Raw genomic sequence first — 22,623 nt, forward strand, 5'->3', positions numbered from 1 at the left:
CGCCTAGGAATACCAGGTGCTTTAAGCTTTTGGGGTTTCTTTCCTACTTTTATAATGTACTGGCGAGTAGATTGGCTGATCTTTAAATAGCCTTCTCTTTGCAGCAGTCTTCGCTTATGGCCATACCAGCCTGGCTATGCCCGATCTTGTCTGATCTCGTAAGCTAAGCAGGTTTGCGCCTGGTTAGTGCCTGGATGGGAGACCGCCTGGGAATACCAGGTACTCTAAGTTTTTTTGAAATTTTTCACTTAGTATATAATAATTTTGCCAAAAAATAGAGTCAATGCCCGATCTCTGAATATAAGCAGGTTTGCGCCAGGTTAGTACATGGATGGGAGACTGCCTGGGAATACCAGGTGCTTTAAATGTTTGGATATTTTTCACGAATTATATATTAATCTTGCAAAAAAAAAAAAAAGAGTCAATGCCCGATCTCTGAATCTTAGCAGGTTTAGGTCTGGTTAGTACTTGGATGAGAGACCGCCAAGGAATACCAGGTGCTTTAAGCTTTTGGAATTTTTTCACTTAGTATATAATAAATTTGCCAAAAAATAGAGTCAATGCCCGATCTCTGAATATAAGCAGGTTTGGGCCAGGTTAGTAATTGGATGAGAGACCGCCTAGGAATACCAGGTGCTTTAAGCTTTTGGGGTTTCTTTCCTACTTTTATAATGTACTGGCGAGTAGATTGGCTGATCTTTAAATAGCCTTCTCTTTGCAGCAGTCTTCGCTTATGGCCATACCAGCCTGGCTATGCCCGATCTTGTCTGATCTCGGAAGCTAAGCAGGTTTGGGCCTGGTTAGTGCCTGGATGGGAGACCGCCTGGGAATACCAGGTACTGTAAGCTTTTTTGAAATTTTTCACTTAGTATATAATAATTTTGCCAAAAAATAGAGTCAATGCCCGATCTCTGAATATAAGCAGGTTTGCGCCAGGTTAGTACATGGATGGGAGACTGCCTGGGAATATCAGGTGCTTTAAATTTTTGGATATTTTTCACGAATTATATAATAATCTTGCAAAAAAAAAAAAAAAAAAAAAAAAAAAGAGTCAATGCCCGATCTCTGAATCTTAGCAGGTTTAGGTCTGGTTAGTACTTGGATGAGAGACCGCCAAGGAATACCAGGTGCTTTAAGCTTTTGGAAATTTTTCACTTAGTATATAATAAATTTGGCAAAAAATAGAGTCAATGCCCGATCTCTGAATATAAGCAGGTTTGGGCCAGGTTAGTACATGGATGGGAGACTGCCTGGGAATACCAGGTGCTTTAAATTTTTGGATATTTTTCACGAATTATATAATAATCTGGCAAAAAAAAAAAAAAAAAGAGTCAATGCCCGATCTCTGAATCTTAGCAGGTTTAGGTCTGGTTAGTACTTGGATGAGAGACCGCCAAGGAATACCAGGTGCTTTAAGCTTTTGGAATTTTTTCACTTAGTATATAATAAATTTGGCAAAAAATAGAGTCAGTGCCCGATCTCTGAATATAAGCAGGTTTGGGCCAGGTTAGTACATGGATGGGAGACTGCCTGGGAATACCAGGTGCTTTAAATTTTTGGATATTTTTCACAAATTATATAATAATCTTGCAAAAAAAATAAATAAATAGAGTCAATGCCCGATCTCTGAATCTTAGCAGGTTTAGGTCTGGTTAGTACTTGGATGAGAGACCGCCTAGGAATACCAGGTGCTTTAAGCTTTTGGGGTTCTTTCCTACTTTTATAATGTACTGGCGAGTAGATTGGCTGATCTTTAAATAGCCTTCTCTTTGCAGCAGTCTTCGCTTATGGCCATACCAGCCTGGCTATGCCCGATCTTGTCTGATCTCGTAAGCTAAGCAGGTTTGGGTCTGGTTAGTGCCTGGATGGGAGACTGCCTGGGAATGCCAGGTACTGTAAGCTTTTTTGAAAATTTTCACTTAGTATATAATAATTTTGCCAAAAAATAGAGTCAATGCCCGATCTCTGAATATAAGCAGGTTTGCGCCAGGTTAGTACATGGATGGGAGACTGCCTGGGAATACCAGGTGCTTTAAATGTTTGGATATTTTTCACGAATTATATAATAATCTTGCAAAAAAAAAAAAAAACAGTCAATGCCCGATCTCTGAATCATAGCAGGTTTAGGTCTGGTTAGTACTTGGATGAGAGACCGCCAAGGAATACCAGGTGCTTTAAGCTTTTGGAATTTTTTCACTTAGTATATAATAAATTTGGCAAAAAATAGAGTCAATGCCCGATCTCTGAATATAAGCAGGTTTGCGCCAGGTTAGTACATGGATGGGAGACTGCCTGGGAATACCAGGTGCTTTAAATTTTTGGATATTTTTCACAAATTATATAATAATCTTGCAAAAAAAAAAAAAAGAGTCAATGCCCGATCTCTGAATCTTAGCAGGTTTAGGTCTGGTTAGTACTTGGATGAGAGACCGCCTAGGAATACCAGGTGCTTTAAGCTTTTGGGGTTTCTTTCCTACTTTTATAATGTACTGGTGAGTAGATTGGCTGATCTTTAAATAGCCTTCTCTTTGCAGCAGTCTTCGCTTATGGCCATACCAGCCTGGCTATGCCCGATCTTGTCTGATCTCGTAAGCTAAGCAGGTTTGGGCCTGGTTAGTGCCTGGATGGGAGACCGCCTGGGAATACCAGGTACTCTAAGTTTTTTTGAAATTTTTCACTTAGTATATAATAATTTTGCCAAAAAATAGAGTCAATGCCCGATCTCTGAATATAAGCAGGTTTGCGCCAGGTTAGTACATGGATGGGAGACTGCCTGGGAATACCAGGTGCTTTAAATGTTTGGATATTTTTCACGAATTATATATTAATCTTGCAAAAAAAAAAAAAAAAGAGTCAATGCCCGATCTCTGAATCTTAGCAGGTTTAGGTCTGGTTAGTACTTGGATGAGAGACCGCCAAGGAATACCAGGTGCTTTAAGCTTTTGGAATTTTTTCACTTAGTATATAATAAATTTGCCAAAAAATAGAGTCAATGCCCGATCTCTGAATATAAGCAGGTTTGGGCCAGGTTAGTAATTGGATGAGAGACCGCCTAGGAATACCAGGTGCTTTAAGCTTTTGGGGTTTCTTTCCTACTTTTATAATGTACTGGCGAGTAGATTGGCTGATCTTTAAATAGCCTTCTCTTTGCAGCAGTCTTCGCTTATGGCCATACCAGCCTGGCTATGCCTGATCTTGTCTGATCTCGTAAGCTAAGCAGGTTTGGGCCTGGTTAGTGCCTGGATGGGAGACCGCCTGGGAATACCAGGTACTCTAAGTTTTTTTGAAATTTTTCACTTAGTATATAATAATTTTGCCAAAAAATAGAGTCAATGCCCGATCTCTGAATATAAGCAGGTTTGCGCCAGGTTAGTACATGGATGGGAGACTGCCTGGGAATACCAGGTGCTTTAAATGTTTGGATATTTTTCACGAATTATATAATAATCTTGCAAAAAAAAAAAAAAAGAGTCAATGCCCGATCTCTGAATCATAGCAGGTTTAGGTCTGGTTAGTACTTGGATGAGAGACCGCCAAGGAATACCAGGTGCTTTAAGCTTTTGGAATTTTTTCACTTAGTATATAATAAATTTGGCAAAAAATAGAGTCAATGCCCGATCTCTGAATATAAGCAGGTTTGCGCCAGGTTAGTACATGGATGGGAGACTGCCTGGGAATACCAGGTGCTTTAAATGTTTGGATATTTTTCACGAATTATATAATAATCTTGCAAAAAAAAAAAAAAAGAGTCAATGCCCGATCTCTGAATTTTAGGAGGTTTAGGTCTAGTTAGTACTTGGATGAGAGACCGCCAAGGAATACCAGGTGCTTTAAGCTTTTGGAATTTTTTCACTTAGTATATAATAAATTTGGCAAAAAATAGAGTCAATGCCCGATCTCTGAATATAAGCAGGTTTGCGCCAGGTTAGTACATGGATGGGAGACTGCCTGGGAATACCAGGTGCTTTAAATTTTTGGATTTTTTTCACGAATTATATAATAATCTGGCAAAAAAAAAAAAAAAAAAAGAGTCAATGCCCGATCTCTGAATCTTAGCAGGTTTAGATCTGGTTAGTACTTGGATGAGAGACCGCCAAGGAATACCAGGTGCTTTAAGCTTTTGGAATTTTTTCACTTAGTATATAATAAATTTGGCAAAAAATAGAGTCAGTGCCCGATCTCTGAATATAAGCAGGTTTGGGCCAGGTTAGTACATGGATGGGAGACTGCCTGGGAATACCAGGTGCTTTAAATTTTTGGATATTTTTCACAAATTATATAATAATCTTGCAAAAAAAAAAAAAAAGAGTCAATGCTCGATCTCTGAATCTTAGCAGGTTTAGGTCTGGTTAGTACTTGGATGAGAGACCGCCTAGGAATACCAGGTGCTTTAAGCTTTTGGGGTTTCTTTCCTACTTTTATAATGTACTGGCGAGTAGATTGGCTGATCTTTAAATAGCCTTCTCTTTGCAGCAGTCTTCGCTTATGGCCATACCAGCCTGGCTATGCCAGATCTTGTCTGATCTCGTAAGCTAAGCAGGTTTGGGCCTGGTTAGTGCCTGGATGGGAGACCGCCTGGGAATACCAGGTACTCTAAGTTTTTTTGAAATTTTTCACTTAGTATATAATAATTTTGCCAAAAAATAGAGTCAATGCCCGATCTCTGAATATAAGCAGGTTTGCGCCAGGTTAGTACATGGATGGGAGACTGCCTGGGAATACCAGGTGCTTTAAATGTTTGGATATTTTTCACGAATTATATATTAATCTTGCAAAAAAAAAAAAAAAAAGAGTCAATGCCCGATCTCTGAATCTTAGCAGGTTTAGGTCTGGTTAGTACTTGGATGAGAGACCGCCAAGGAATACTAGGTGCTTTAAGCTTTTGGAATTTTTTCACTTAGTATATAATAAATTTGCCAAAAAATAGAGTCAATGCCCGATCTCTGAATATAAGCAGGTTTGGGCCAGGTTAGTAATTGGATGAGAGACCGCCTAGGAATACCAGGTGCTTTAAGCTTTTGGGGTTTCTTTCCTACTTTTATAATGTACTGGCGAGTAGATTGGCTGAACTTTAAATAGCCTTCTCTTTGCAGCAGTCTTCGCTTATGGCCATACCAGCCTGGCTATGCCCGATCTTGTCTGATCTCGGAAGCTAAGCAGGTTTGGGCCTGGTTAGTGCCTGGATGGGAGACCGCCTGGGAATACCAGGTACTGTAAGTTTTTTGAAATTTTTCACTTAGTATATAATAATTTTGCCAAAAAATAGAGTCAATGCCCGATCTCTGAATATAAGCAGGTTTGCGCCAGGTTAGTACATGGATGGGAGACTGCCTGGGAATATCAGGTGCTTTAAATTTTTGGATATTTTTCACGAATTATATAATAATCTTGCAAAAAAAAAAAAAAAAAAAAAAAAAAGAGTCAATGCCCGATCTCTGAATCTTAGCAGGTTTAGGTCTGGTTAGTACTTGGATGAGAGACCGCCAAGGAATACCAGGTGCTTTAAGCTTTTGGAATTTTTTCACTTAGTATATAATAAATTTGGCAAAAAATAGAGTCAATGCCCGATCTCTGAATATAAGCAGGTTTGCGCCAGGTTAGTACATGGATGGGAGACTGCCTGGGAATACCAGGTGCTTTAAATGTTTGGATATTTTTCACGAATTATATAATAATCTTGCAAAAAAAAAAAAAGAGTCAATGCCCGATCTCTGAATTTTAGCAGGTTTAGGTCTAGTTAGTACTTGGATGAGAGACCGCCAAGGAATACCAGGTGCTTTAAGCTTTTGGAATTTTTTCACTTAGTATATAATAAATTTGGCAAAAAATAGAGTCAATGCCCGATCTCTGAATATAAGCAGGTTTGCGCCAGGTTAGTACATGGATGGGAGACTGCCTGGGAATACCAGGTGCTTTAAATTTTTGGATTTTTTTCACGAATTATATAATAATCTGGCAAAAAAAAAAAAAAAAGAGTCAATGCCCGATCTCTGAATCTTAGCAGGTTTAGATCTGGTTAGTACTTGGATGAGAGACCGCCAAGGAATACCAGGTGCTTTAAGCTTTTGGAATTTTTTCACTTAGTATATAATAAATTTGGCAAAAAATAGAGTCAGTGCCCGATCTCTGAATATAAGCAGGTTTGGGCCAGGTTAGTACATGGATGGGAGACTGCCTGGGAATACCAGGTGCTTTAAATTTTTGGATATTTTTCACAAATTATATAATAATCTTGCAAAAAAAAAAAAAAAGAGTCAATGCCCGATCTCTGAATCTTAGCAGGTTTAGGTCTGGTTAGTACTTGGATGAGAGACCGCCTAGGAATACCAGGTGCTTTAAGCTTTTGGGGTTTCTTTCCTACTTTTATAATGTACTGGCGAGTAGATTGGCTGATCTTTAAATAGCCTTCTCTTTGCAGCAGTCTTCGCTTATGGCCATACCAGCCTGGCTATGCCCAATCTTGTCTGATCTCGTAAGCTAAGCAGGTTTGGGCCTGGTTAGTGCCTGGATGGGAGACCGCCTGGGAATACCAGGTACTCTAAGTTTTTTTGAAATTTTTCACTTAGTATATAATAATTTTGCCAAAAAATAGAGTCAATGCCCGATCTCTGAATATAAGCAGGTTTGCGCCAGGTTAGTACATGGATGGGAGACTGCCTGGGAATACCAGGTGCTTTAAATGTTTGGATATTTTTCACGAATTATATATTAATCTTGCAAAAAAAAAAAAAAAAGAGTCAATGCCCGATCTCTGAATCTTAGCAGGTTTAGGTCTGGTTAGTACTTGGATGAGAGACCGCCAAGGAATACTAGGTGCTTTAAGCTTTTGGAATTTTTTCACTTAGTATATAATAAATTTGCCAAAAAATAGAGTCAATGCCCGATCTCTGAATATAAGCAGGTTTGGGCCAGGTTAGTAATTGGATGAGAGACCGCCTAGGAATACCAGGTGCTTTAAGCTTTTGGGGTTTCTTTCCTACTTTTATAATGTACTGGCGAGTAGATTGGCTGAACTTTAAATAGCCTTCTCTTTGCAGCAGTCTTCGCTTATGGCCATACCAGCCTGGCTATGCCCGATCTTGTCTGATCTCGGAAGCTAAGCAGGTTTGGGCCTGGTTAGTGCCTGGATGGGAGACCGCCTGGGAATACCAGGTACTGTAAGTTTTTTGAAATTTTTCACTTAGTATATAATAATTTTGCCAAAAAATAGAGTCAATGCCCGATCTCTGAATATAAGCAGGTTTGCGCCAGGTTAGTACATGGATGGGAGACTGCCTGGGAATATCAGGTGCTTTAAATTTTTGGATATTTTTCACGAATTATATAATAATCTTGCAAAAAAAAAAAAAAAAAAAAAAAAAAAGAGTCAATGCCCGATCTCTGAATCTTAGCAGGTTCAGGTCTGGTTAGTACTTGGATGAGAGACCGCCAAGGAATACCAGGTGCTTTAAGCTTTTGGAATTTTTTCACTTAGTATATAATAAATTTGGCAAAAAATAGAGTCAATGCCCGATCTCTGAATATAAGCAGGTTTGGGCCAGGTTAGTACATGGATGGGAGACTGCCTGGGAATACCAGGTGCTTTAAATTTTTGGATATTTTTCACGAATTATATAATAATCTGGCAAAAAAAAAAAAAAAAGAGTCAATGCCCGATCTCTGAATCTTAGCAGGTTTAGGTCTGGTTAGTACTTGGATGAGAGACCGCCAAGGAATACCAGGTGCTTTAAGCTTTTGGAATTTTTTCACTTAGTATATAATAAATTTGGCAAAAAATAGAGTCAGTGCCCGATCTCTGAATATAAGCAGGTTTGGGCCAGGTTAGTACATGGATGGGAGACTGCCTAGGAATACCAGGTGCTTTAAGCTTTTGGGGTTTCTTTCCTACTTTTATAATGTACTGGCGAGTATATTGGCTGATCTTTAAATAGCCTTCTCTTTGCAGCAGTCTTCGCTTATGGCCATACCAGCCTGGCTATGCCCGATCTTGTCTGATCTCGTAAGCTAAGCAGGTTTGGGCCTGGTTAGTGCCTGGATGGGAGACCGCCTGGGAATACCAGGTACTCTAAGTTTTTTTGAAATTTTTCACTTAGTATATAATAATTTTGCCAAAAAATAGAGTCAATGCCCGATCTCTGAATATAAGCAGGTTTGCGCCAGGTTAGTACATGGATGGGAGACTGCCTGGGAATACCAGGTGCTTTAAATGTTTGGATATTTTTCACGAATTATATATTAATCTTGCAAAAAAAAAAAAAAGAGTCAATGCCCGATCTCTGAATCTTAGCAGGTTTAGGTCTGGTTAGTACTTGGATGAGAGACCGCCAAGGAATACCAGGTGCTTTAAGCTTTTGGAATTTTTTCACTTAGTATATAATAAATTTGCCAAAAAATAGAGTCAATGCCCGATCTCTGAATATAAGCAGGTTTGGGCCAGGTTAGTAATTGGATGAGAGACCGCCTAGGAATACCAGGTGCTTTAAGCTTTTGGGGTTTCTTTCCTACTTTTATAATGTACTGGCGAGTAGATTGGCTGATCTTTAAATAGCCTTCTCTTTGCAGCAGTCTTCGCTTATGGCCATACCAGCCTGGCTATGCCCGATCTTGTCTGATCTCGGAAGCTAAGCAGGTTTGGGCCTGGTTAGTGCCTGGATGGGAGACCGCCTGGGAATACCAGGTACTGTAAGCTTTTTTGAAATTTTTCACTTAGTATATAATAATTTTGCCAAAAAATAGAGTCAATGCCCGATCTCTGAATATAAGCAGGTTTGCGCCAGGTTAGTACATGGATGGGAGACTGCCTGGGAATATCAGGTGCTTTAAATTTTTGGATATTTTTCACGAATTATATAATAATCTTGCAAAAAAAAAAAAAAAAAAAAAAAAAAAGAGTCAATGCCCGATCTCTGAATCTTAGCAGGTTTAGGTCTGGTTAGTACTTGGATGAGAGACCGCCAAGGAATACCAGGTGCTTTAAGCTTTTGGAATTTTTTCACTTAGTATATAATAAATTTGGCAAAAAATAGAGTCAATGCCCGATCTCTGAATATAAGCAGGTTTGGGCCAGGTTAGTACATGGATGGGAGACTGCCTGGGAATACCAGGTGCTTTAAATTTTTGGATATTTTTCACGAATTATATAATAATCTGGCAAAAAAAAAAAAAAAGAGTCAATGCCCGATCTCTGAATCTTAGCAGGTTTAGGTCTGGTTAGTACTTGGATGAGAGACCGCCAAGGAATACCAGGTGCTTTAAGCTTTTGGAATTTTTTCACTTAGTATATAATAAATTTGGCAAAAAATAGAGTCAGTGCCCGATCTCTGAATATAAGCAGGTTTGGGCCAGGTTAGTACATGGATGGGAGACTGCCTGGGAATACCAGGTGCTTTAAATTTTTGGATATTTTTCACAAATTATATAATAATCTTGCAAAAAAAAAAATAAATAGAGTCAATGCCCGATCTCTGAATCTTAGCAGGTTTAGGTCTGGTTAGTACTTGGATGAGAGACCGCCTAGGAATACCAGGTGCTTTAAGCTTTTGGGGTTTCTTTCCTACTTTTATAATGTACTGGCGAGTAGATTGGCTGATCTTTAAATAGCCTTCTCTTTGCAGCAGTCTTCGCTTATGGCCATACCAGCCTGGCTATGCCCGATCTTGTCTGATCTCGTAAGCTAAGCAGGTTTGGGCCTGGTTAGTGCCTGGATGGGAGACTGCCTGGGAATGCCAGGTACTGTAAGCTTTTTTGAAATTTTTCACTTAGTATATAATAATTTTGCCAAAAAATAGAGTCAATGCCCGATCTCTGAATATAAGCAGGTTTGCGCCAGGTTAGTACATGGATGGGAGACTGCCTGGGAATACCAGGTGCTTTAAATGTTTGGATATTTTTCACGAATTATATAATAATCTTGCAAAAAAAAAAAAAAAAGAGTCAATGCCCGATCTCTGAATCATAGCAGGTTTAGGTCTGGTTAGTACTTGGATGAGAGACCGCCAAGGAATACCAGGTGCTTTAAGCTTTTGGAATTTTTTCACTTAGTATATAATAAATTTGGCAAAAAATAGAGTCAATGCCCGATCTCTGAATATAAGCAGGTTTGAGCCAGGTTAGTACATGGATGGGAGACTGCCTGGGAATACCAGGTGCTTTAAATTTTTGGATATTTTTCACGAATTATATAATAATCTTGCAAAAAAAAAAAAAAAAAAGAAGAAGTCAATGCCCGATCTCTGAATCTTAGCAGGATAAGGTCTGGTTAGTAATTGAATGATAGACCGCCAAGGAATACCAGGTGCTTTAAGCTTTTGGAATTTTTTCACTTAGTATATAATAAATTTGGCAAAAAATAGAGTCAGTGCCCGATCTCTGAATATAAGCAGGTTTGGGCCAGGTTAGTACATGGATGGGAGACTGCCTGGGAATACCAGGTGATTTAAATTTTTGGATATTTTTCACAAATTATATAATAATCTTGCAAAAAAAAAAAAAAAAGAGTCAATGCCCGATCTCTGAATCTTAGCAGGTTTAGGTCTGGTTAGTACTTGGATGAGAGACCGCCTAGGAATACCAGGTGCTTTAAGCTTTTGGGGTTTCTTTCCTACTTTTATAATGTACTGGCGAGTAGATTGGCTGATCTTTAAATAGCCTTCTCTTTGCAGCAGTCTTCGCTTATGGCCATACCAGCCTGGCTATGCCCGATCTTGTCTGATCTCGTAAGCTAAGCAGGTTTGGGCCTGGTTAGTGCCTGGATGGGAGACCGCCTGGGAATACCAGGTACTCTAAGTTTTTTTGAAATTTTTCACTTAGTATATAATAATTTTGCCAAAAAATAGAGTCAATGCCCGATCTCTGAATATAAGCAGGTTTGCGCCAGGTTAGTACATGGATGGGAGACTGCCTGGGAATACCAGGTGCTTTAAATGTTTGGATATTTTTCACGAATTATATATTAATCTTGCAAAAAAAAAAAAAAAAGAGTCAATGCCCGATCTCTGAATCTTAGCAGGTTTAGGTCTGGTTAGTACTTGGATGAGAGACCGCCAAGGAATACTAGGTGCTTTAAGCTTTTGGAATTTTTTCACTTAGTATATAATAAATTTGCCAAAAAATAGAGTCAATGCCCGATCTCTGAATATAAGCAGGTTTGGGCCAGGTTAGTAATTGGATGAGAGACCGCCTAGGAATACCAGGTGCTTTAAGCTTTTGGGGTTTCTTTCCTACTTTTATAATGTACTGGCGAGTAGATTGGCTGAACTTTAAATAGCCTTCTCTTTGCAGCAGTCTTCGCTTATGGCCATACCAGCCTGGCTATGCCCGATCTTGTCTGATCTCGGAAGCTAAGCAGGTTTGGGCCTGGTTAGTGCCTGGATGGGAGACCGCCTGGGAATACCAGGTACTGTAAGTTTTTTGAAATTTTTCACTTAGTATATAATAATTTTGCCAAAAAATAGAGTCAATGCCCGATCTCTGAATATAAGCAGGTTTGCGCCAGGTTAGTACATGGATGGGAGACTGCCTGGGAATATCAGGTGCTTTAAATTTTTGGATATTTTTCACGAATTATATAATAATCTTGCAAAAAAAAAAAAAAAAAAAAAAAAAAAGAGTCAATGCCCGATCTCTGAATCTTAGCAGGTTTAGGTCTGGTTAGTACTTGGATGAGAGACCGCCAAGGAATACCAGGTGCTTTAAGCTTTTGGAATTTTTTCACTTAGTATATAATAAATTTGGCAAAAAATAGAGTCAATGCCCGATCTCTGAATATAAGCAGGTTTGGGCCAGGTTAGTACATGGATGGGAGACTGCCTGGGAATACCAGGTGCTTTAAATTTTTGGATATTTTTCACGAATTATATAATAATCTGGCAAAAAAAAAAAAAAAAAGAGTCAATGCCCGATCTCTGAATCTTAGCAGGTTTAGGTCTGGTTAGTACTTGGATGAGAGACCGCCAAGGAATACCAGGTGCTTTAAGCTTTTGGAATTTTTTCACTTAGTATATAATAAATTTGGCAAGAAATAGAGTCAGTGCCCGATCTCTGAATATAAGCAGGTTTGGGCCAGGTTAGTACATGGATGGGAGACTGCCTAGGAATACCAGGTGCTTTAAGCTTTTGGGGTTTCTTTCCTACTTTTATAATGTACTGGCGAGTATATTGGCTGATCTTTAAATAGCCTTCTCTTTGCAGCAGTCTTCGCTTATGGCCATACCAGCCTGGCTATGCCCGATCTTGTCTGATCTCGTAAGCTAAGCAGGTTTGGGCCTGGTTAGTGCCTGGATGGGAGACCGCCTGGGAATACCAGGTACTCTAAGTTTTTTTGAAATTTTTCACTTAGTATATAATAATTTTGCCAAAAAATAGAGTCAATGCCCGATCTCTGAATATAAGCAGGTTTGCGCCAGGTTAGTACATGGATGGGAGACTGCCTGGGAATACCAGGTGCTTTAAATGTTTGGATATTTTTCACGAATTATATATTAATCTTGCAAAAAAAAAAAAAAGAGTCAATGCCCGATCTCTGAATCTTAGCAGGTTTAGGTCTGGTTAGTACTTGGATGAGAGACCGCCAAGGAATACCAGGTGCTTTAAGCTTTTGGAATTTTTTCACTTAGTATATAATAAATTTGCCAAAAAATAGAGTCAATGCCCGATCTCTGAATATAAGCAGGTTTGGGCCAGGTTAGTAATTGGATGAGAGACCGCCTAGGAATACCAGGTGCTTTAAGCTTTTGGGGTTTCTTTCCTACTTTTATAATGTACTGGCGAGTAGATTGGCTGATCTTTAAATAGCCTTCTCTTTGCAGCAGTCTTCGCTTATGGCCATACCAGCCTGGCTATGCCCGATCTTGTCTGATCTCGGAAGCTAAGCAGGTTTGGGCCTGGTTAGTGCCTGGATGGGAGACCGCCTGGGAATACCAGGTACTGTAAGCTTTTTTGAAATTTTTCACTTAGTATATAATAATTTTGCCAAAAAATAGAGTCAATGCCCGATCTCTGAATATAAGCAGGTTTGCGCCAGGTTAGTACATGGATGGGAGACTGCCTGGGAATATCAGGTGCTTTAAATTTTTGGATATTTTTCACGAATTATATAATAATCTTGCAAAAAAAAAAAAAAAAAAAAAAAAAAAGAGTCAATGCCCGATCTCTGAATCTTAGCAGGTTTAGGTCTGGTTAGTACTTGGATGAGAGACCGCCAAGGAATACCAGGTGCTTTAAGCTTTTGGAATTTTTTCACTTAGTATATAATAAATTTGGCAAAAAATAGAGTCAATGCCCGATCTCTGAATATAAGCAGGTTTGGGCCAGGTTAGTACATGGATGGGAGACTGCCTGGGAATACCAGGTGCTTTAAATTTTTGGATATTTTTCACGAATTATATAATAATCTGGCAAAAAAAAAAAAAAAGAGTCAATGCCCGATCTCTGAATCTTAGCAGGTTTAGGTCTGGTTAGTACTTGGATGAGAGACCGCCAAGGAATACCAGGTGCTTTAAGCTTTTGGAATTTTTTCACTTAGTATATAATAAATTTGGCAAAAAATAGAGTCAGTGCCCGATCTCTGAATATAAGCAGGTTTGGGCCAGGTTAGTACATGGATGGGAGACTGCCTGGGAATACCAGGTGCTTTAAATTTTTGGATATTTTTCACAAATTATATAATAATCTTGCAAAAAAAAAAATAAATAGAGTCAATGCCCGATCTCTGAATCTTAGCAGGTTTAGGTCTGGTTAGTACTTGGATGAGAGACCGCCTAGGAATACCAGGTGCTTTAAGCTTTTGGGGTTTCTTTCCTACTTTTATAATGTACTGGCGAGTAGATTGGCTGATCTTTAAATAGCCTTCTCTTTGCAGCAGTCTTCGCTTATGGCCATACCAGCCTGGCTATGCCCGATCTTGTCTGATCTCGTAAGCTAAGCAGGTTTGGGCCTGGTTAGTGCCTGGATGGGAGACTGCCTGGGAATGCCAGGTACTGTAAGCTTTTTTGAAATTTTTCACTTAGTATATAATAATTTTGCCAAAAAATAGAGTCAATGCCCGATCTCTGAATATAAGCAGGTTTGCGCCAGGTTAGTACATGGATGGGAGACTGCCTGGGAATACCAGGTGCTTTAAATGTTTGGATATTTTTCACGAATTATATAATAATCTTGCAAAAAAAAAAAAAAAAGAGTCAATGCCCGATCTCTGAATCATAGCAGGTTTAGGTCTGGTTAGTACTTGGATGAGAGACCGCCAAGGAATACCAGGTGCTTTAAGCTTTTGGAATTTTTTCACTTAGTATATAATAAATTTGGCAAAAAATAGAGTCAATGCCCGATCTCTGAATATAAGCAGGTTTGAGCCAGGTTAGTACATGGATGGGAGACTGCCTGGGAATACCAGGTGCTTTAAATTTTTGGATATTTTTCACGAATTATATAATAATCTTGCAAAAAAAAAAAAAAAAAGAAGAAGTCAATGCCCGATCTCTGAATCTTAGCAGGATAAGGTCTGGTTAGTAATTGAATGATAGACCGCCAAGGAATACCAGGTGCTTTAAGCTTTTGGAATTTTTTCACTTAGTATATAATAAATTTGCCAAAAAATAGAGTCAATGCCCGATCTCTGAATATAAGCAGGTTTGGGCCAGGTTAGTACTTGGATGAGAGACCGCCTAGGAATACCAGGTGCTTTAAGCTTTTGGGGTTTCTTTCCTACTTTTATAATGTACTGGCGAGTAGATTGGCTGATCTTTAAATAGCCTTCTCTTTGCAGCAGTCTTCGCTTATGGCCATACCAGCCTGGCTATGCCCGATCTTGTCTGATCTCGTAAGCTAAGCAGGTTTGGGCCTGGTTAGTGCCTGGATGGGAGACCACCTGGGAATACCAGGTACTCTAAGCTTTTTTGAAATTTTTCACTTAGTATATAATAATTTTGCCAAAAAATAGAGTCAATGCCCGATCTCTGAATATAAGCAGGTTTGCGCCAGGTTAGTACATGGATGGGAGACTGCCTGGGAATACCAGGTGCTTTAAATGTTTGGATATTTTTCACGAATTATATAATAATCTTGCAAAAAAAAAAAAAAAAAAAGAGTCAATGCCCGATCTCTGAATTTTAGCAGGTTTAGGTCTAGTTAGTACTTGGATGAGAGACCGCCAAGGAATACCAGGTGCTTTAAGCTTTTGGAATTTTTTCACTTAGTATATAATAATTTTGCCAAAAAATAGAGTCAATGCCCGATCTCTGAATATAAGCAGGTTTGCGCCAGGTTAGTACATGGATGGGAGACTGCCTGGGAATACCAGGTGCTTTAAATTTTTGGATATTTTTCACAAATTATATAATAATCTTGCAAAAAAAAAAAAAAAAGAGTCAATGCCCGATCTCTGAATCTTAGCAGGTTTAGGTCTGGTTAGTACTTGGATGAGAGACCGCCTAGGAATACCAGGTGCTTTAAGCTTTTGGGGTTTCTTTCCTACTTTTATAATGTACTGGCGAGTAGATTGGCTGATCTTTAAATAGCCTTCTCTTTGCAGCAGTCTTCGCTTATGGCCATACCAGCCTGGCTATGCCAGATCTTGTCTGATCTCGTAAGCTAAGCAGGTTTGGGCCTGGTTAGTGCCTGGATGGGAGACCGCCTGGGAATACCAGGTACTCTAAGTTTTTTTGAAATTTTTCACTTAGTATATAATAATTTTGCCAAAAAATAGAGTCAATGCCCGATCTCTGAATATAAGCAGGTTTGCGCCAGGTTAGTACATGGATGGGAGACTGCCTGGGAATACCAGGTGCTTTAAATGTTTGGATATTTTTCACGAATTATATATTAATCTTGCAAAAAAAAAAAAAAAAGAGTCAATGCCCGATCTCTGAATCTTAGCAGGTTTAGGTCTGGTTAGTACTTGGATGAGAGACCGCCAAGGAATACCAGGTGCTTTAAGCTTTTGGAATTTTTTCACTTAGTATATAATAAATTTGCCAAAAAATAGAGTCAATGCCCGATCTCTGAATATAAGCAGGTTTGGGCCAGGTTAGTAATTGGATGAGAGACCGCCTAGGAATACCAGGTGCTTTAAGCTTTTGGGGTTTCTTTCCTACTTTTATAATGTACTGGCGAGTAGATTGGCTGAACTTTAAATAGCCTTCTCTTTGCAGCAGTCTTCGCTTATGGCCATACCAGCCTGGCTATGCCCGATCTTGTCTGATCTCGGAAGCTAAGCAGGTTTGGGCCTGGTTAGTGCCTGGATGGGAGACCGCCTGGGAATACCAGGTACTGTAAGTTTTTTGAAATTTTTCACTTAGTATATAATAATTTTGCCAAAAAATAGAGTCAATGCCCGATCTCTGAATATAAGCAGGTTTGCGCCAGGTTAGTACATGGATGGGAGACTGCCTGGGAATATCAGGTGCTTTAAATTTTTGGATATTTTTCACGAATTATATAATAATCTTGCAAAAAAAAAAAAAAAAAAAAAAAAAAGAGTCAATGCCCGATCTCTGAATCTTAGCAGGTTTAGGTCTGGTTAGTACTTGGATGAGAGACCGCCAAGGAATACCAGGTGCTTTAAGCTTTTGGAATTTTTTCACTTAGTATATAATAAATTTGGCAAAAAATAGAGTCAATGCCCGATCTCTGAATATAAGCAGGTTTGCGCCAGGTTAGTACATGGATGGGAGACTGCCTGGGAATACCAGGTGCTTTAAATGTTTGGATATTTTTCACGAATTATATAATAATCTTGCAAAAAAAAAAAAAGAGTCAATGCCCGATCTCTGAATTTTAGCAGGTTTAGGTCTAGTTAGTACTTGGATGAGAGACCGCCAAGGAATACCAGGTGCTTTAAGCTTTTGGAATTTTTTCACTTAGTATATAATAAATTTGGCAAAAAATAGAGTCAATGCCCGATCTCTGAATATAAGCAGGTTTGCGCCAGGTTAGTACATGGATGGGAGACTGCCTGGGAATACCAGGTGCTTTAAATTTTTGGATTTTTTTCACGAATTATATAATAATCTGGCAAAAAAAAAAAAAAAAAGAGTCAATGCCCGATCTCTGAATCTTAGCAGGTTTAGATCTGGTTAGTACTTGGATGAGAGACCGCCAAGGAATACCAGGTGCTTTAAGCTTTTGGAATTTTTTCACTTAGTATATAATAAATTTGGCAAAAAATAGAGTCAGTGCCCGATCTCTGAATATAAGCAGGTTTGGGCCAGGTTAGTACATGGATGGGAGACTGCCTGGGAATACCAGGTGCTTTAAATTTTTGGATATTTTTCACAAATTATATAATAATCTTGCAAAAAAAAAAAAAAAAAGAGTCAATGCCCGATCTCTGAATCTTAGCAGGTTTAGGTCTGGTTAGTACTTGGATGAGAGACCGCCTAGGAATACCAGGTGCTTTAAGCTTTTGGGGTTTCTTTCCTACTTTTATAATGTACTGGCGAGTAGATTGGCTGATCTTTAAATAGCCTTCTCTTTGCAGCAGTCTTCGCTTATGGCCATACCAGCCTGGCTATGCCCGATCTTGTCTGATCTCGTAAGCTAAGCAGGTTTGGGCCTGGTTAGTGCCTGGATGGGAGACCGCCTGGGAATACCAGGTACTCTAAGTTTTTTTGAAATTTTTCACTTAGTATATAATAATTTTGCCAAAAAATAGAGTCAATGCCCGATCTCTGAATATAAGCAGGTTTGCGCCAGGTTAGTACATGGATGGGAGACTGCCTGGGAATACCAGGTGCTTTAAATGTTTGGATATTTTTCACGAATTATATATTAATCTTGCAAAAAAAAAAAAAAAAGAGTCAATGCCCGATCTCTGAATCTTAGCAGGTTTAGGTCTGGTTAGTACTTGGATGAGAGACCGCCAAGGAATACTAGGTGCTTTAAGCTTTTGGAATTTTTTCACTTAGTATATAATAAATTTGCCAAAAAATAGAGTCAATGCCCGATCTCTGAATATAAGCAGGTTTGGGCCAGGTTAGTAATTGGATGAGAGACCGCCTAGGAATACCAGGTGCTTTAAGCTTTTGGGGTTTCTTTCCTACTTTTATAATGTACTGGCGAGTAGATTGGCTGAACTTTAAATAGCCTTCTCTTTGCAGCAGTCTTCGCTTATGGCCATACCAGCCTGGCTATGCCCGATCTTGTCTGATCTCGGAAGCTAAGCAGGTTTGGGCCTGGTTAGTGCCTGGATGGGAGACCGCCTGGGAATACCAGGTACTGTAAGTTTTTTGAAATTTTTCACTTAGTATATAATAATTTTGCCAAAAAATAGAGTCAATGCCCGATCTCTGAATATAAGCAGGTTTGCGCCAGGTTAGTACATGGATGGGAGACTGCCTGGGAATATCAGGTGCTTTAAATTTTTGGATATTTTTCACGAATTATATAATAATCTTGCAAAAAAAAAAAAAAAAAAAAAAAAAAGAGTCAATGCCCGATCTCTGAATCTTAGCAGGTTTAGGTCTGGTTAGTACTTGGATGAGAGACCGCCAAGGAATACCAGGTGCTTTAAGCTTTTGGAATTTTTTCACTTAGTATATAATAAATTTGGCAAAAAATAGAGTCAATGCCCGATCTCTGAATATAAGCAGGTTTGGGCCAGGTTAGTACATGGATGGGAGACTGCCTGGGAATACCAGGTGCTTTAAATTTTTGGATATTTTTCACGAATTATATAATAATCTGGCAAAAAAAAAAAAAAAAGAGTCAATGCCCGATCTCTGAATCTTAGCAGGTTTAGGTCTGGTTAGTACTTGGATGAGAGACCGCCAAGGAATACCAGGTGCTTTAAGCTTTTGGAATTTTTTCACTTAGTATATAATAAATTTGGCAAAAAATAGAGTCAGTGCCCGATCTCTGAATATAAGCAGGTTTGGGCCAGGTTAGTACATGGATGGGAGACTGCCTAGGAATACCAGGTGCTTTAAGCTTTTGGGGTTTCTTTCCTACTTTTATAATGTACTGGCGAGTATATTGGCTGATCTTTAAATAGCCTTCTCTTTGCAGCAGTCTTCGCTTATGGCCATACCAGCCTGGCTATGCCCGATCTTGTCTGATCTCGTAAGCTAAGCAGGTTTGGGCCTGGTTAGTGCCTGGATGGGAGACCGCCTGGGAATACCAGGTACTCTAAGTTTTTTTGAAATTTTTCACTTAGTATATAATAATTTTGCCAAAAAATAGAGTCAATGCCCGATCTCTGAATATAAGCAGGTTTGCGCCAGGTTAGTACATGGATGGGAGACTGCCTGGGAATACCAGGTGCTTTAAATGTTTGGATATTTTTCACGAATTATATATTAATCTTGCAAAAAAAAAAAAAAGAGTCAATGCCCGATCTCTGAATCTTAGCAGGTTTAGGTCTGGTTAGTACTTGGATGAGAGACCGCCAAGGAATACCAGGTGCTTTAAGCTTTTGGAATTTTTTCACTTAGTATATAATAAATTTGCCAAAAAATAGAGTCAATGCCCGATCTCTGAATATAAGCAGGTTTGGGCCAGGTTAGTAATTGGATGAGAGACCGCCTAGGAATACCAGGTGCTTTAAGCTTTTGGGGTTTCTTTCCTACTTTTATAATGTACAAGCGAGTAGATTGGCTGATCTTTAAATAGCCTTCTCTTTGCAGCAGTCTTCGCTTATGGCCATACCAGCCTGGCTATGCCCGATCTTGTCTGATCTCGGAAGCTAAGCAGGTTTGGGCCTGGTTAGTGCCTGGATGGGAGACCGCCTGGGAATACCAGGTACTGTAAGCTTTTTTGAAATTTTTCACTTAGTATATAATAATTTTGCCAAAAAATAGAGTCAATGCCCGATCTCTGAATATAAGCAGGTTTGCGCCAGGTTAGTACATGGATGGGAGACTGCCTGGGAATATCAGGTGCTTTAAATTTTTGGATATTTTTCACGAATTATATAATAATCTTGCAAAAAAAAAAAAAAAAGAGTCAATGCCCGATCTCTGAATCTTAGCAGGTTTAGGTCTGGTTAGTACTTGGATGAGAGACCGCCAAGGAATACCAGGTGCTTTAAGCTTTTGGAATTTTTTCACTTAGTATATAATAAATTTGGCAAAAAATAGAGTCAATGCCCGATCTCTGAATATAAGCAGGTTTGGGCCAGGTTAGTACATGGATGGGAGACTGCCTGGGAATACCAGGTGCTTTAAATTTTTGGATATTTTTCACGAATTATATAATAATCTGGCAAAAAAAAAAAAAAAGAGTCAATGCCCGATCTCTGAATCTTAGCAGGTTTAGGTCTGGTTAGTACTTGGATGAGAGACCGCCAAGGAATACCAGGTGCTTTAAGCTTTTGGAATTTTTTCACTTAGTATATAATAAATTTGGCAAAAAATAGAGTCAGTGCCCGATCTCTGAATATAAGCAGGTTTGGGCCAGGTTAGTACATGGATGGGAGACTGCCTGGGAATACCAGGTGCTTTAAATTTTTGGATATTTTTCACAAATTATATAATAATCTTGCAAAAAAAAAAATAAATAGAGTCAATGCCCGATCTCTGAATCTTAGCAGGTTTAGGTCTGGTTAGTACTTGGATGAGAGACCGCCTAGGAATACCAGGTGCTTTAAGCTTTTGGGGTTTCTTTCCTACTTTTATAATGTACTGGCGAGTAGATTGGCTGATCTTTAAATAGCCTTCTCTTTGCAGCAGTCTTCGCTTATGGCCATACCAGCCTGGCTATGCCCGATCTTGTCTGATCTCGTAAGCTAAGCAGGTTTGGGCCTGGTTAGTGCCTGGATGGGAGACTGCCTGGGAATGCCGGGTACTGTAAGCTTTTTTGAAATTTTTCACTTAGTATATAATAATTTTGCCAAAAAATAGAGTCAATGCCCGATCTCTGAATATAAGCAGGTTTGCGCCAGGTTAGTACATGGATGGGAGACTGCCTGGGAATACCAGGTGCTTTAAATGTTTGGATATTTTTCACGAATTATATAATAATCTTGCAAAAAAAAAAAAAAAAGAGTCAATGCCCGATCTCTGAATCATAGCAGGTTTAGGTCTGGTTAGTACTTGGATGAGAGACCGCCAAGGAATACCAGGTGCTTTAAGCTTTTGGAATTTTTTCACTTAGTATATAATAAATTTGGCAAAAAATAGAGTCAATGCCCGATCTCTGAATATAAGCAGGTTTGAGCCAGGTTAGTACATGGATGGGAGACTGCCTGGGAATACCAGGTGCTTTAAATTTTTGGATATTTTTCACGAATTATATAATAATCTTGCAAAAAAAAAAAAAAAAAGAAGAAGTCAATGCCCGATCTCTGAATCTTAGCAGGATAAGGTCTGGTTAGTAATTGAATGATAGACCGCCAAGGAATACCAGGTGCTTTAAGCTTTTGGAATTTTTTCACTTAGTATATAATAAATTTGCCAAAAAATAGAGTCAATGCCCGATCTCTGAATATAAGCAGGTTTGGGCCAGGTTAGTACTTGGATGAGAGACCGCCTAGGAATACCAGGTGCTTTAAGCTTTTGGGGTTTCTTTCCTACTTTTATAATGTACTGGCGAGTAGATTGGCTGATCTTTAAATAGCCTTCTCTTTGCAGCAGTCTTCGCTTATGGCCATACCAGCCTGGCTATGCCCGATCTTGTCTGATCTCGTAAGCTAAGCAGGTTTGGGCCTGGTTAGTGCCTGGATGGGAGACCACCTGGGAATACCAGGTACTCTAAGCTTTTTTGAAATTTTTCACTTAGTATATAATAATTTTGCCAAAAAATAGAGTCAATGCCCGATCTCTGAATATAAGCAGGTTTGCGCCAGGTTAGTACATGGATGGGAGACTGCCTGGGAATACCAGGTGCTTTAAATGTTTGGATATTTTTCACGAATTATATAATAATCTTGCAAAAAAAAAAAAAAAAAAAGAGTCAATGCCCGATCTCTGAATTTTAGCAGGTTTAGGTCTAGTTAGTACTTGGATGAGAGACCGCCAAGGAATACCAGGTGCTTTAAGCTTTTGGAATTTTTTCACTTAGTATATAATAATTTTGCCAAAAAATAGAGTCAATGCCCGATCTCTGAATATAAGCAGGTTTGCGCCAGGTTAGTACATGGATGGGAGACTGCCTGGGAATATCAGGTGCTTTAAATTTTTGGATATTTTTCACGAATTATATAATAATCTTGCAAAAAAAAAAAAAAAAAAAAAAAAAAGAGTCAATGCCCGATCTCTGAATATAAGCAGGTTTGCGCCAGGTTAGTACATGGATGGGAGACTGCCTGGGAATATCAGGTGCTTTAAATTTTTGGATATTTTTCACGAATTATATAATAATCTTGCAAAAAAAAAAAAAAGAAGAAGTCAATGCCCGATCTCTGAATCTTAGCAGGTTAAGGTCTGGTTAGTACTTGAATGATAGACCGCCAAGGAATACCAGGTGCTTTAAGCTTTTGGAATTTTTTCACTAAGTATATAATAAATTTGGCAAAAAATAGAGTCAATGCCCGATCTCTGAATATAAGCAGGTTTGGGCCAGGTTAGTACTTGGATGAGAGACCGCCTAGGAATACCAGGTGCTTTAAGCTTTTGGGGTTTCTTTCCTACTTTTATAATGTACTGGCGAGTAGATTGGCTGATCTTTAAATAGCCTTCTCTTTGCAGCAGTCTT

At 39.0% G+C, this 22,623-nt stretch overlaps 4 non-coding genes and 22 pseudogenes across 4 annotated transcripts; all 26 read left to right on the forward strand.

The window, feature by feature from the left end:
• Positions 1-112: 112 nt before the first annotated feature.
• LOC127937599 (uncharacterized) lies at positions 113-231 on the forward strand (annotated as a pseudogene).
• A 498-nt stretch (positions 232-729) lies between these two features.
• Positions 730-848, forward strand: LOC127937718 (5S ribosomal RNA). Its single transcript, XR_008148499.1, has one exon. It is a non-coding gene; the product is annotated as a 5S ribosomal RNA (ribosomal RNA).
• Positions 849-1,783: 935 nt separating this feature from the next.
• Positions 1,784-1,902, forward strand: LOC127937287 (uncharacterized; annotated as a pseudogene).
• Positions 1,903-2,542: 640 nt separating this feature from the next.
• LOC127937023 (uncharacterized) lies at positions 2,543-2,661 on the forward strand (annotated as a pseudogene).
• A 500-nt stretch (positions 2,662-3,161) lies between these two features.
• On the forward strand, positions 3,162-3,280 carry LOC127937382 (uncharacterized; annotated as a pseudogene).
• Positions 3,281-4,481: 1,201 nt separating this feature from the next.
• Positions 4,482-4,600, forward strand: LOC127937539 (uncharacterized; annotated as a pseudogene).
• Positions 4,601-5,101: 501 nt separating this feature from the next.
• LOC127937809 (uncharacterized) lies at positions 5,102-5,220 on the forward strand (annotated as a pseudogene).
• A 1,206-nt stretch (positions 5,221-6,426) lies between these two features.
• On the forward strand, positions 6,427-6,545 carry LOC127937579 (uncharacterized; annotated as a pseudogene).
• A 500-nt stretch (positions 6,546-7,045) lies between these two features.
• LOC127937810 (uncharacterized) lies at positions 7,046-7,164 on the forward strand (annotated as a pseudogene).
• A 789-nt stretch (positions 7,165-7,953) lies between these two features.
• LOC127937024 (uncharacterized) lies at positions 7,954-8,072 on the forward strand (annotated as a pseudogene).
• Positions 8,073-8,570: 498 nt separating this feature from the next.
• LOC127937719 (5S ribosomal RNA) lies at positions 8,571-8,689 on the forward strand. Its single transcript, XR_008148500.1, has one exon. It is a non-coding gene; the product is annotated as a 5S ribosomal RNA (ribosomal RNA).
• Positions 8,690-9,622: 933 nt separating this feature from the next.
• Positions 9,623-9,741, forward strand: LOC127936842 (uncharacterized; annotated as a pseudogene).
• Positions 9,742-10,669: 928 nt separating this feature from the next.
• Positions 10,670-10,788, forward strand: LOC127937025 (uncharacterized; annotated as a pseudogene).
• Positions 10,789-11,288: 500 nt separating this feature from the next.
• On the forward strand, positions 11,289-11,407 carry LOC127937812 (uncharacterized; annotated as a pseudogene).
• Positions 11,408-12,197: 790 nt separating this feature from the next.
• Positions 12,198-12,316, forward strand: LOC127937026 (uncharacterized; annotated as a pseudogene).
• A 498-nt stretch (positions 12,317-12,814) lies between these two features.
• Positions 12,815-12,933, forward strand: LOC127937720 (5S ribosomal RNA). The gene has a single exon (XR_008148501.1). It is a non-coding gene; the product is annotated as a 5S ribosomal RNA (ribosomal RNA).
• Positions 12,934-13,866: 933 nt separating this feature from the next.
• LOC127936843 (uncharacterized) lies at positions 13,867-13,985 on the forward strand (annotated as a pseudogene).
• Positions 13,986-14,769: 784 nt separating this feature from the next.
• Positions 14,770-14,888, forward strand: LOC127936368 (uncharacterized; annotated as a pseudogene).
• Positions 14,889-15,534: 646 nt separating this feature from the next.
• LOC127937540 (uncharacterized) lies at positions 15,535-15,653 on the forward strand (annotated as a pseudogene).
• A 500-nt stretch (positions 15,654-16,153) lies between these two features.
• Positions 16,154-16,272, forward strand: LOC127937813 (uncharacterized; annotated as a pseudogene).
• A 1,209-nt stretch (positions 16,273-17,481) lies between these two features.
• LOC127937028 (uncharacterized) lies at positions 17,482-17,600 on the forward strand (annotated as a pseudogene).
• A 500-nt stretch (positions 17,601-18,100) lies between these two features.
• Positions 18,101-18,219, forward strand: LOC127937814 (uncharacterized; annotated as a pseudogene).
• A 788-nt stretch (positions 18,220-19,007) lies between these two features.
• Positions 19,008-19,126, forward strand: LOC127937029 (uncharacterized; annotated as a pseudogene).
• A 498-nt stretch (positions 19,127-19,624) lies between these two features.
• Positions 19,625-19,743, forward strand: LOC127937721 (5S ribosomal RNA). The gene has a single exon (XR_008148502.1). It is a non-coding gene; the product is annotated as a 5S ribosomal RNA (ribosomal RNA).
• A 922-nt stretch (positions 19,744-20,665) lies between these two features.
• LOC127936906 (uncharacterized) lies at positions 20,666-20,784 on the forward strand (annotated as a pseudogene).
• A 784-nt stretch (positions 20,785-21,568) lies between these two features.
• Positions 21,569-21,687, forward strand: LOC127936369 (uncharacterized; annotated as a pseudogene).
• Positions 21,688-22,623: the final 936 nt, after the last annotated feature.

The sequence above is a fragment of the Carassius gibelio genome, chromosome A19, assembly GCF_023724105.1.
Source record: "Carassius gibelio isolate Cgi1373 ecotype wild population from Czech Republic chromosome A19, carGib1.2-hapl.c, whole genome shotgun sequence".
In the NCBI taxonomy this organism is placed as follows: domain Eukaryota; kingdom Metazoa; phylum Chordata; class Actinopteri; order Cypriniformes; family Cyprinidae; genus Carassius; species Carassius gibelio.